Raw genomic sequence first — 12713 nt, 5'->3', positions numbered from 1 at the left:
GGAGATGGTGAAGGACAGGGAAGCCTGGTGTGCTGCAGTCCATGGGGTCACAAAGACTCAGAACAACAACAGGAAATGTGCAAAAGGTGCTATCAGAGAAGTCACTGGAAGTGGAAAGAGAGGGAAGGCAAATTCACAAAACCTGGAGGGTAGCTGTAGTTTGAGAAATGGAAGCTCAAACTCAGGCAAGATTTTCCCTGCAGCGATGGTTCTCAACTGTAAGAACAGTTTTTTATTTGCAGATGTGAGGTATCCCCACAGGCACAGACCAGCAGTGGGCACAAGACAGCCCAGGGAGTGCCACGCCTTTTGTTCCTGCTCATTCCTTCAATTTCTGTCATCAAATCTGAACAATAGAGGCATGAACCTGCTAGCTTCTCCTTCTTCCTCTTCTTTTTTTCAGAAATCTCCCTAAGAAAATTACTTGTATTTAAATTTTCTTTAAACAACCTTTCACCCTAGAAATGGGAGAACTGAAATTCTGGTTAATTCTGATTTCAAACATCTGCACGGCATTTTTGGAATAGATATTGATCCCCGAGGCCTCCCGCAATTTCACCCTTACAATGGTGTTAGGGCCAACATGAGATTTTCTCACAACGGAGTTGGTGTCACAGAACCAAAGTTGTTAACGAGTCATTACCTACTGTGGCGGGCAGCTCCTGGGTCTGGTCATCTGCAGGAGTGCAGCGCCAAGGGGTAGGCTGTTTAAATACATTGCCCACCCTCAGAAATTCCTGAGCCAGGGCGAAATGTACTTGGCTGGATGTGCACACATCTGGACCCTCCCCTTCCCAGTCTGAAGTGACTGACTAGGAAGCCACAGTTCTAGACTCGCCGTTATGGCCAGCCCATCCCTCCCTCAGTTCATGGCCTTTGTAAGGCTCAACCACCCCTGTGTCAAAGAAATTGACCCTGGCAGGGCAGGTCCCCAGAAACTCCTAGAGCCTGGTGTGTGTGTGTTGGGGGGGGGGCGGTGTCCACAGGTTGAAATGTGTGTGTGTGTGTTGGGGGGGGCGGTGTCCACAGGTTGAAATGTGTGTGTGTGTGTGTGCGTGTGCGTGTGTGTGTGTGTTGAGGGGGGCGGTGTCCACAGGTTGAAGTGTGTGTGTGTGTGTGTGTGTGTGTGTGTGTGTGTGTGTGTTGGGGGGGGGGGGCGATGTCCACAGGTTGAAATGTGTGTGTGTGTGCGTATGTGCTGGGTGGTGGGGGGCGGTGTCCACAGGTTGAAATGGGCTAGGAGAGACATCACTTTGAGGACAAAGGTCCATATAGCCAAAGTGAAAGAAGGAAGTGAAGTTGCTCAGTCGTGTCCGACTCTTTGCGACCCCATGGATCCTCTGTCCATGGGATTTTCCAGGCAATAGTACTGGAGTGGATTGCCATTTCCTTCTCCAGCGGATCTTCCCAACCCAGGAATCGAACCCACGTCTCCCGCATTGTAGACAGACGCTTTACCGTCTGAGCCACCATAGATGGATATGAGAGTTGGCCCATAAAGAAGAAGGCTGAGCATAGAAGCTTTAGAGCATTGATGCTTTAAAAATTGTGGTATTGGAGAAGACTCTTGAGAGTCCCTTGGACAATAAGATCAAACCAGTCAATCCTAAAGGAAATCAACCTTGAATATTCACTGGAAGGACTGATACTTTGGCCACCTGATTCGAAGAGCCGACTCATTGGTAAAGACCCTGATGCTGGGAAAGATTGAAGGCAGGAAGAGAAGGGGTCAATAGAGGATGAAATGATTGGATGGCATCACTAACTCAATGGACATGAGTTTGAGCAAATTCTGGCAGACAGTGAAGGACAGGGAAGCCTGGTATGCTGCAGTCCATGAGTTATGGGAAGCACACTGACTGAAACTGCCCACCCTGGCCAGGCACCACAGTAACCATTTGCATGAATTACATTTTAAGACAGGAGGTCCCAGTAAGGAACACAGAACTAACAAGCCATCACCAATGGATGAATTTGAAAGAGGTCAAAAGGAGACACCCCGTGTCCTCAGTTCAGTTCAGTTCAATCGCATCCGACTCTTTGTGACCCCATGGACTGCAGCATGCCAGGCTTCCCTGTCTATCACCAACTCCCAGAGCTTGCTCAAACTCACGTCCATTGAGTCAGTGATGCCATCCAACCATCTCATCCTCTGTTGTCACCTTCTCCTTCTGCCTTCGATCTTTCCTAGCATCTGGGTCTTTTCCAATGAGTCAGTTCTTCCCATCAGGTGGCCAAAGGATTGGAGTTTCAACTTCAGCATCAGTCCTTCCAATGAATATTCAGGATTGATTTCCTTTAGGATTCATTGGACCTTGCAGTCCAATGGACTTTCAAGAGTCTTCTCCAACACCACAGTTCAAAAGCATCAATTCTTCTGCGCTCAGCTTTCTTTATAGTCTGACTCACATCCATACATGACTACTGCAAAAACCATAGCTTTGACTACATGGACCTTTGTCAGCAAAGTAATATCTCTGCTTTTTAATATGCTATCTAGGTTGGTCATAGCTTTTCTTCCAAGGAGCAAGTGTCTTTTAATTTCATGGCTGTAGTCATCATCTGCAGTGACTTGGGAACCCCCAAAAATTAAGTCTGTCATTGTTTCCATTGTTTCCCCATCTATTTGCCATGAAGTGATGGGATTGGATGCCATGATCTTCATTTTCTGAATGTGGAGGTTTAAGCCAGCTTTTTCACTCTCCTCTTTTACTTTCATCAAGAGGTTCTTTAGTTCTTCCCTTTCTGCCAAAAGGGTGGTGTCATCTGCATATCTGAGGTTATTGATGTTTCTCCCCATGCCCTACTACCTCCCAGAATCCTCACTGGCATCCATTTTGGTTGAGCAATGCTTGACCCACCAGGAAGTACCCTGAGTCAGAGTGACTCGTCAGAGAAAACCCTGAAACTAATCCTATCACCAAATAACCTGAGACTGTGAGCCATGTGGGAATCAGACCTTTATTCCCACACCCTACTCCTCTTTGCATGGGCACCTCTTCTTAATAAAGTCTTTTGCTTTGTCAGCTTATGTGACTATTCTTTTCTTAGAAAATACATTTCTGAGTGTCAGACAAGAGCCCAGTCTTGGGCCCTGGAAAAGGGGTTCCCTTCCTTCAACACATGGGGTCTCAAAGAGTCAGACATGACTTAGGAATTGAACAACAACAAGGAGGAATTATGAAAGGTGGGAGGGTCCAGTGGAGAACAGAAGAGAAGGCCAAGGGCATGGACTGTTCAGCCTCCAGCAACCAGAAGGCTCTGTTATAACAGACCAGGCAGCAGTCCCTGTAAAGAGTCAGAAATCAGAGGTCAGATGAACTTGTTGAGTCCCTGGAAATTCCTTAAATACCGTTAACTTTTCCAGGGTTTGTTTTCAACTCAGTTAAGAAGTTTGATGCTGGATAACTTCTGAGGATTTATCAGGGTGTTAACTCTGCACTAGTAGAACAAGTAAATTTTAAAACAAAACAGGCAGACCAAGTTGGGTTGCTGCCACCATTGTGCCAGCTCCTTGGGTCTCAGTGAGGCTGGGTGATGCTCCAGAATGGGAGACAAGCCAGTTTGGGAACAGACTGGCTCCAGCTTCATTCAACATTACTACCAGTTATTTGATAATGATAGAATCCAACTAAGAGCAGTTTATTTTGATATTTCATGCTTCACATGGGAAGGACAGCAATTCCAAGGGAAAGCTGCCATTGTGAAGAAATTGCCTAGCTTCCATTCCAGAAAACCCAGCACAGCACCATGGCTCAGGACCATCAGCCCATGCTGGATAGTTGCATCATCAGCACAGTTGTGGGCCAGCTCAAGGCCAGTGACAACCCCATCATGCAGTCCCACCAGATGTTCCTATTAAAGAGCATCAAGGTTGCTTGGATTGGTACCAATGACATGTTCAGTCTTGCCCTGCACAACTTGGGCTGAACCCCTCCCAGACAGCCATTCATGCTATTTCTTCTTCCTCTTCCACTTACTATTCAACTATTCACATTCCTCCAGATGCGCCTAATTATCAACGAATGAGCAGGGCCTCGGTGGGAATGAGTGCAGTGTGCTGCTCTACTGAGCTGTTTTACATGATATTTGGATCCTAGACTAGCGGCATCTGATAGAAGTTTGTGTTGTACCAGCATACACCTTGGAATGACTTAAGTAATGCAAAAGGTTGTCTATTTTTCTTTTTTTGGAAGTCTACTGACAAATTGCTTTAGTAACCCATAAAAGTGAAGGAGAAAGCCTCACTACCCAGATACTGATTTTTCAGATGTTTCAATGCCTCATCATGCAATAAAACCATAAATATTTTCCTAACAACAACAAAAAGAACAAGCAATTATATCAAGTAATTGTGAGGATAAAGGCAGATTTTTTTTTTTTTTTTAAGTGAGGCTAGGGCTTCCCTGGTAGCTCAGAGGTTAAAGCATCTGCCTGTGATGCAGGAGACCAGAGTTCGATCCCTGGGTTGGGAAGATTCCCTGGAGAAGGAAATGGCAACCCACCCCAGTACTCTTGCCTGGAAAATCCCATGGATGGAGGAGCCTGGTAGGCTACAGTCCATGGGGCCGCAAAGAGTAGGACACGACTGAGCGACTTCACTTTCACTTTCAAGGATACAAGCAAATGATAACCTTTCAACTAGCCTACATAATGTAAAGAAAGACAATAAGAATACAAAGTAACATTTAAACTATCTGTTTCTAGCTTGGGAGACCTGGATCATTCAGGCCACAAGAGGAAGACAGCTGTGTTCACATCGAGTTGGTTATAGACAGTACATCTGTCTCATTTGTTAAGTCCCAGTAGCCTCCCTTCTGACACAGCTGGGGAGTCTCCAGGAAGGCTACCAGCATGAGCCAGACCCCGGGCCCACTCTACAATTCGGAATTCTGGCTATTACTATTTGTGATGAGGTTTAGGAGCCAGACCTTTATTCCCAAAGCCCACAACACAGGCTTTAGGATGTTATTTCTCAGCAAGTTACTACAAGATGAGTTTTTAGTTCCCAGACTTTCTACAGTTCTGGGAGAGGATTTTTACCTGACAATGCCTTTCCAGAACCTAATGGTGACTGAGACATACAGGAACCCTCGTCAGTGACTGGATTCAATTACAGTTACGGAGTAGCTGACTTTCTGGCCTCCAACTCCCATACTCACTAACAACTGTCTGTTTTCTTGTCAAGTCAGTAAGCAAGCAGCCCACATATCTCTCTCCTGGGTTTTCCCAAAATACTTAACTGAACTCTGGTACACATCACAGTTCCCTTAGCCTAAGGAGAACACTTCATTAACATTCCACTGTGTTAAAAGACCCAAAAGAGCCTATAAGAGTATTAAAGAAAAATTATTCATGACACTATTTAAAGCACAATAAGGCAGTCTTTATTCAGGGGACTACTGGGATAAGTGTACAGACCACCGAAGTCGGATTTTGCAGTGGAAAGAATGATTGGGCTCAATTCCAAAGGCAAAAAGGAAAGGTGGAAATTCACAGCCAAGGAGCAAGGTCAGTGGACACAATATTACCAAGGGAAAACCTTTGGAGTAAAGGGGCATTCAGGATAAAGCAACCTGACCTAAGGGGATTCTTGCTTAAGGCAGGCCAGGGTGATCAGATATCACCTGAGGGATGGTGGGGAGGATGAGCAACCTGATCAGAGATTTCAAGGGTAATCAGAAATCTTGAGGGTGGGGGCTTCTGGTTAAACTGACTGAGCAGGATTCCTCCTAAATTTGGACAATGTTGAGCAAGAATGGAGGCCTAAAAGTCATGTCTAGTTGAAAAAATGCTCAGGGAAACCTGGGTAGAGTTTGGCTGAAGAGAGCATCTGCCAACAACACTCCAGCCTTTTTTCTGCACAATAGAATAGAGCAGAAATTATTGGCATGAATCATGATTTGTATGTCTTTGGGCCGCAGGCAAAAAAATCATGAGAAATATTAGCTTACAAAGTGAAATCCAAATTCTTTAGCCTCTAACCTCATCTGCAGGTTGGTCACACAACTCCCTCCAAATAACAAGTATTTTGCATAGTGGTCATTCACCCACTTATTTCATCTTCGTGTTGTGCCAATGAGGTTTTCCCGTCTTTCAGAAGAAGCTCCATTTGCCCACCCTTGAGCCAGGCTGCTCTGAGTTGACACCCAGTAAATGCTAACTTGAATTAACTCAAAGAGGAGAGTGATTAGGACAGCATATGTGCTGGCAATTACCTCCGTGTTCCGAGGAGATGACCTCAACAAAAACAACCAGAATGCAAAAGAGAAGATGAATGGGGGACTCTGTCAGTTTTAACCAGTTAGGTAGGTCTGGGAGGTAAAAGGCAGAGGAAAGCTGATAACTTTCATGTTTCAATGCGGGGTCTCAAATTTATCTACAAGAGACTATGAGCAAGGCTGGAAATAATCATAAACAAGCAGAAGTAGGACTGTGACAAGTGTTCTAATATTGTAGGCCAAATTAGTAGGTGTCTGAGGGTGAGTGGGTCAAGGCCTGTGTTTTGTGTTTTTTCTTTTTTAATATTTACTTATTTGGCTGCACAAGGTCTTAGTTGGGGCATGCAGGATCTAATTCCCTAACCAGGGCTCAAACCCAGGCCCCTTGCACTGGGAACACGGAGTCTTCGCCACTGGTCTACCAGGGAAGCACCCAGGCCTGTGTTAGTTCCTTAGGGCTGCTGTAACAGATCGCACAGACTGGGTAACCTGAAACAACAGGAATTTCTTCTCTCACAGTTCTGGAGGCCAGAGTGTGAAATCAAGGTGTGGCAGGACCACGCTCTAGGGGGAGAATCCTTCCTTGCTTTCTCTTAGTGTCTGGTGATTACCAGCAATCCCTGGCATTCCTGGCCTTGTAGAAACACCACTCCCATCTCTGGCTTCATGGTCACATGACCTTCATCCTGGTGTCCACCTTCATATGACCTACTCATACAGAACCCATCATTGGACTTCAAGCTCACTCTAATTCAGTATGACCTTGTCATAACTTGTTCACAACTGCAAAGATCCTACTTCCAAATAAGGCTACTTCCACAGTAATAAGAGATCAGGATTTAAGTATATCATGTTGTGGGATACATTTTGACCCATTACAGGACTCTCACTGCCATTCCTATCTGCACGTGAAATAAACTGAACTTGAGGGAATGGGGCTGAAGGGAGACCGGAAAAATTAGAAGGGTCAATAGTGTCAGGAAATTCCTGAAATAGATCATACTATGTTTAAAAGATTTAGTGAAAGCACTCAGAACATCTGAGGAATAAGGACTTAGAATTCAGAATTCTCTATGTCTGGAAAAAAATACATAGTGACTACCATCCAGGTGTTTAGTAGCAGAAACGCAAACTGAGATGCACTATAATTACAGGTGTTGAACACTAAGAAGTTTAAAAGTTCATGTACAGCTAACTGAGGAGGAAAGGGGGATTATGATGTGTAAGTACCTCCTAAGTATCCCTGACTCTGTGCTGATGTGCGTGTGTGTGCACTAAGTCACTCAGTCATGTCTGACTCTTTCCAAACCTATGAATTGTAGCCCACCAGGCTCCTCTGTCCATGGGATTCTCCAGGCAAGAGTACTGGAGTGGGTTACCATGCCCTCCTCCAGGGGATCTTCCCCACCCAGGGATCCAACCCATATCTCCTGCAAATCCTGCACTGCAGGTGGATTCTTTATCACTGAGCCACTGGAGAAGCCCCTGTCACTGGAGTACTTATGCAAAAAATTTTGTTTGATTCATGTGACCCAGGTATTGTATCATCATATATGAGTAGAGAAACTTATCTACTGCCTCCCAGCATCTAGGCAACCTGCAGAGCAAGGGAACAGAAATAAGATTTCCCTGTTCCTGAGACTGACTGAGAAAAAATACCTACTAAGATAAATGTACTCCATGGTTATATGAGTTAAACCACACTTGAATAGGAAGGCTAGATAGAGATGAAGGGGCCAGCATAGGTTCTATGCTCTGAGAAGGGATCAGGACACACCTTAGAGTGTGGGATCCAGCACGTAGTGAACACTTCTGTCCTACAGGACAGACTCCAAGCTCTTCATGTGGCCCTTAGGGCTCCAGCTTCCTGGGATTCCAGTGTGCATTAAGTGATAAAATGCAGATGGTAAGCCTAGCATATGCCGAACATATTGTGCATGACTTCTGCCTTCCCCACCCTGATCCCCACACATCTGGGATCCTTGACCAGTTTTCTCTCCCTGAGCTCCAGCTTCCTGAAATTCCAGGATCCTGGGATTCACCTCACTTAAGGAACAGACAGAATGAAAGGGAACATTCAAAGAACTGCAATGGCCAGGTTGATTCCCTCCAGAAAGAGTCAAAGACTATTCAGGAGCAAAACTGAAAATCAGAGTGGACAGAGAAAACAGGCAGGAGGACTTCCCTCATGATACAGTGGTTCAGAATCCGCTTGCCTGTGCAGAAGACACAAGTTCGGTCCCTGCTCTGAGATTTTCCACCTGCCTCAAGAGAACCAAGCCCGAGGGTGAGCTCTAGAGACTGAGAGCCACAACTACTGAATCTTACTTGCCCAGAACCCGTGCTCTGCAAGGCACAAAGCCATTACAATGAGAAGGCTGAGTTCAGCAACTAAAGAGTAGCCCTCACTCACTGCAACTAGAGAAGCCTGTGCATAGCAATGAAGACCGAGCACAGCCAAAATAAATAAAAATTTAAAAAAAAAAAAGGCAGGAAAGATAGACACAGTAAAGCATCTATGCGTTCACAGGAAACATGGTTTTCCTAAGGTTTTAATAAATAAATTTTTTTTTAAAAAGAACAGGCAGGAAAGACAGACACAGTAAAGTATCTATGTGTTCGCAGGAAACGGTTTTCCTAAGGTTTTGCTGCAACTGTGAAATGCCACAATGCACCCATCTTGGAGTGACTCTTATTTTCTTACCACCCACACCCTTGCTTGCCACACGCATGTGTGACTATTCCATTAAGTCACCCTCACCTCCTGACAACTCATGATCCTTAGTTAATCCTACCTGTCCTGAGCCCACCTCTAAAGAGCATCCAAAGTGCAAGTGACCCCTACTTCCCTAACACCCTCCTTCTTCTCCTCCATCCTTGGCACCCTTTTCCAGTGAACAACTGGGTATTTTAGGTGCTTTCACTGAAGCCCTTGAATAGTTGGTTATGTTCACCTTTGTGTAGTTCTCAAAGTCTTTTTGACTTTGGCAAAAGGAACAAAACAAAACAAAATATAAAAACAGATGAGCAGCCTTCATGTGACAGCTGGGAGGCCTGTACTGCAAGAAAATTAAACAAGCCAAATTTCTTTATTCAGTGGATTCTCAGAGCCCTTTTTTCAGCCATAACCTCTGCTGGATATTGGAGTACCAGGTCAGAACCCTATTGTCCTTGCTTCCTAGAAGTCTATGAATAAGTCATAGTAATATTCAGCACTGTTTTTCTTAGGACTGCTGGTCAAGCTATAGTTTGTTGAGCATCTACTCTGCCCAGAATCATGCTGACTCCTTTACAACAGAACTTCTCAAACTGCAAAGAGCAAAGAGCTGGACCTCCCTGGTGGAAGTGGAAGTGGAGCTTCCACTGCAAGCGGCATGGGTTCGAACCCTGGTCAGGGAACTAAGATCCCACATGCCATTCAACTCACCCAAAAAACAAAACAAAACAAATTGCAAGTAACTAGAAAGTCTAGTCCTAGTATTTGGTTAATGATTCAGACTGTGTTTGGGACCTGAGGGTTCTATTTCTAATAAGTTCTCAGCTAAGCCAGACGTGGCTGGTCCAGGAATCAGACAACAAGGTGGCACATTTTATACACCTGTATTTGTCATTCATCCACAAGTATATCCTGTGGAATGATGACCTTCTCCCCAGGGGAAGACGTAATTGCTGCCCTTGTAGATACGGCATTTTTAGGAAAGCTATACGCGATACTTTATGGTGCAAAGTTCACTTTCCATGTTTGGCATAATCTACGGTTTCCTTTGCTACAGTCCATTCACCTTTCTACTCTGCAAGGTGAGTGCGTCATGCCTTCCTCCTGCTCTCACATCTCTACTATCTCTTGTTCCTTCCTGTCAGTCAGGGATCTCCAGAGAAACAAAACCAATAGGGTGTGAGACCTTGCCAAATTGATGCATAAAATAAACCATCACATCCTGCTTCTTCTTTTGCTGAAGTGTCTGTGTACGTCCACCATGGACTTCCACTCAGTTGCTCCCTGGTAGGCTCAGGGTGCAGAGACCACCTTGCCTCCTCTTCCCCCATCTCTGCTCTTCCTGGCTCCTGCCCAGCCCCTCCTTCTTTAAGCCACACACTGTAATTCTCCCATCTTTAAGATGGGACCCATTCTCCCTCAGCTACTGCCACTTTTTCCTACCCAACTGTCTCCACTACCTCACCTCCTTTCTCTCTCCAAACTACCCCATCCCAACAGCTCTACTACCTCTGTTCTGCTCAGGGGGACTCTATACCAAATACTATGGGTCAATGCTCTTATCAGTGGTTTTTCCTCATTTCATTTGATCTTGCAGCAGCACTTATCCTCATTGACTATCCCTTTTTCTTGAAAACACCTTTGCCTGCATGGGATTCCAAGGCTCAGCACTGCCCAGACTTCTCTCCACCTCATAGTGGCTGCTCCTTCTCCTCCCCCTACCCCCTTCCCCCTTTCTTCTTTTTCCCCTCTGGATCTCTCTGCTCTCTTTCTAGTCTCCAAAGCTAGTGTGGCCTATTCAACTCCTCCAAGACAGCTCCTCTACCCATGTTAGTCTATCCTAGGATCTCAACTCCTATTGTGTGCTGTGACAACAGATTTCCACCTCTAGCCTTGGCTTTCTTCCAGAACCATCATAGCTATTTGTCTTGAGCATTTCAGACCTAGCAAGTCCAAAACTCATCTTTGTCTCCCAACCCCTTCCCAAAAACTGTTTTGCAGTTTCCTGGGCGTACTCTCCAATCACCCAACTGGGGCCAAAACTACACGTTTCTCACTCCTTTAACACCCAGTAGCACACCATGGAGGAAACCACTACTGCTCACCAGCCTCACCTCCGTCAGCTTGACTCTGGAATGGGCCATGTCCTGCTTGCATTTCTGTGACTGCTTCAAAAATAGCCTCTGCCTCCCTCCATTCAGATCCAATCTGCTCTGCACAGTGAAAATTAAAACCCCATCAAGCCATGCCCTCACGTGAAAACTTCTAAGTGTAAAATTCATGGTCACTCCATTCCAGTCTCCCCTTTCTCTAGCCAGGGGACAAGCCTCCTTCTTTATGGCCTTTGCATATGCTGTTCCTCTGCTGGAATGATCTTCTTGCACACCTCTGTTCAATTTGCCCTCCACCTGCTCTCTGCTCAAATGTTATCTTATGAAGGTCCTACCCAACCACCCTAGCAGGCTCCTTCTTACCTTGTTTTATTTTTTCATGCCATCTATTCATTTGATTCCTCTTCTAGCTCCTAAAAGCCAGGATTGTCTATCCACTATGATCTCCCCAAGGTTGACAAAATTGGTGGCACACAGCAAGCACTTTATAAAAATACATTCAATCAGCAACATAATAGAAACCAAATGAAACATTACTTTTGAGATGGCTCAATGGTCCTGAAGTAGCATTTACATTCAGGGTTTTCTTTCTGTTGCTTACTTGTGTCATCTGTCATAATCCCATTTGATGTCAAAGAAAGTACCTTCCCACGATCTCCAGTTGCCTCCCCACCTCCACCCCAAGCTGACACACCATGGCCCTCACTCACTAACTGCCTCCCTGTGCTTCTGCACGTTTAGGGCCTTTGCTGTCATGGTGGCCTCCACTTGGGACCCTGTTTTCACCCATGCTTGGGCCTGATCAACTCCCTCATCTCAGATGTCACCATCACAATGGAACCTGCCCTGACTTCTTTCTTAATACTATAACCATCCCCAGCTCATCCCCAGCATCCATTACCTGATATTGCTCAACGTTCTTCTTCCTCTGCAGTGCGAATCAAACATAGCAGATCACGTTATTGATTTTGTCCTGCCCTTCTCACCAATCCCCTCAGCCAACTGTGTTCACAGATGCACCATGAGAACCTGGAATAGAACCTAGCACCATGAATGCTTATTGAGTACTCAGTACACATTTGTCAAATAACTGAATGGCCCCACACATTCAGTAAGATAGACAGCATTATCCATTTTTTTGGGTGAAGAAACTGAGGCACAGAAAGTTTAAGTATAGCCAAGATCATCTGGTTAGGAATTGACGAGGCAGGTTTTAACCTGGGTGCTCTGACTCATAACCACTGCATTGAGCAAAATGCAGTAAATAAACACAAAGCTTCTAAGAGACAGTTCACAGAGAGGTATCAGTTCAGGGGAAGGAACTAGACAGGGCAGTGAGGACTGATCTGATGCTGTGAGTTAAGGATTTCTGGGCTCTGAATTTACCTGCTTTAGAACAACAGTGGACAGAACTATGAGCTCAGATTACCAACACTTAACAGGTAGTTCCCTCACCCAACCGATCACAGAGCTGGGAACTCAGGCATACAGCATCTGAACTTTTAGGGCAGGCTGCACTATTTGCCAAAGCACCTTAGTCTGACCTGCCTTGGCTAATCTTTGGTTCCTCCCCTAACTCTCCTCCAAGCCATGGTGCCTGGCTGGTGCTCCTGAGAAAGGGGTGCACGTGAGTTCTGTTGAATCCAGTTAAATCTGACAGGGGTA

General features: G+C 45.4%; 1 pseudogene; it reads left to right on the top strand.

The window, feature by feature from the left end:
• Positions 1-3547: 3547 nt before the first annotated feature.
• LOC121819637 (nuclear transport factor 2-like) lies at positions 3548-3930 on the top strand (annotated as a pseudogene).
• Positions 3931-12713: the final 8783 nt, after the last annotated feature.

This window comes from Ovis aries, chromosome 5, assembly GCF_016772045.2.
Source record: "Ovis aries strain OAR_USU_Benz2616 breed Rambouillet chromosome 5, ARS-UI_Ramb_v3.0, whole genome shotgun sequence".
Classification (NCBI taxonomy): Eukaryota; Metazoa; Chordata; class Mammalia; order Artiodactyla; family Bovidae; genus Ovis; species Ovis aries.
This window is presented reverse-complemented; position numbering and strand designations above follow the sequence as displayed.